The following is a 1,394-nucleotide window of genomic DNA, read 5'->3' as shown; positions in this document are numbered from 1 at the left end:
GAAGCGGCAAAATAAATAAACAATTTGAATTTATCATTGCGACTAATTGTAATTTCGATTTTAATCGCTTACCTAAGAATTCTATGTAATCCTCGTAGATGTCGCTCTATACGAAAATTGTGCACGACGAAGAATCCAATGCGTAGAAAATGCGTATACGATAATTTTTTGAACGTCATTCTTATAGATAGCATATCGTGTAAGCAGGGCCTTATAGATAATTTGTATACGGTAAAAGAATTATAATCCGTAAGATTTGCTTATGCAATAGCCTTCTCGAAGTAGGCTGCCGAACTGAACGGTACACCCTCTATTAAATCAATTGTAACCTTACCTCACGGAAAGATTAACGATCCTGTTTTATTTGCCGTGCGATTCGATACGTCAAATTATCACGGATCCAACATTATAAATGATTCGCCTGCAGCAATGACAATGACTGTTTGACATTAGATTAAATTCATGCAGTACGTAAAGATCCCGCAGTCTCCATGACTTTCGATCTATTATAAATAAGTTACCCGGACGGGATCATTGACCAGTGAGCCGGCACTACCTGATTCCTATGAGTGTCCCTTAAGCCAAAGACACGCACGAGCCTTATTAAAACCAAATTGATCACCGCTTAATGGATCTCATGCGAGTTATGCCTGGGATACCTCTGCCGAGACTCTGCTCTGTCAAATTCCATGCTGTACAAGATCTAAGAATGATCTATCCCATGCATGCGGCATATTCCATTCCGAAGGAAGATCGATCGCAGATCTTAAAAATGATCTTCAGTTCCAAACTGATTTCCATCGATCCTCTGTTGATCCTTCCAAGACGGAGGCGCACGTCGATCGTCACAAATCCGACGGTCTCACAGGTCATACGTGACACGGAGATTAAATTGAATCGGAGGTCAAAAGAACGCAACGAATTAAATATCTTTCTTCCTCCTCCTCTCGTTCCTTATGGCTTTATGCCCCCATAGAGGGCCGAGTGCCAGAATTACACATTAAAGTTAACCAAATTTCCAAGCTGTACAAAAGACTAAAAGGGGCGAATTCCTTCTAGGTCCACCGAAACCATACGAGTAGTACCCAGCCACCCCTGCTCCCGATAACCCCTGATCCTTACAATATTGATGCGGATTCCGATGCCTGCATCGGTACCAATAAATACTTCCGACAGACTAAGCGAACAAGCGGTAGCGTCGAGGGGGTGAAACAAGGGTGGCGGGAGGGTGCAGGCAAAACGAAAAAAAAAAAGAGAAAAAAAAAAGGAAAAACTACAACCATCCCTCTCGCTTTTCGTGAGTGGCAGGTTTGCTAATACCTGCCCTCCCCCTCCCCCCCGTACCCCTTCCCTCATCCGCGAATACGCACCCTTTCCAACGGCAAGATACTTTG

The sequence above is a fragment of the Cephus cinctus genome, unplaced genomic scaffold (assembly GCF_000341935.2).
Source record: "Cephus cinctus unplaced genomic scaffold, Ccin1 Ccin1_scaffold0404, whole genome shotgun sequence".
In the NCBI taxonomy this organism is placed as follows: domain Eukaryota; kingdom Metazoa; phylum Arthropoda; class Insecta; order Hymenoptera; family Cephidae; genus Cephus; species Cephus cinctus.
Note: the sequence above shows the minus strand (reverse complement) of the source record.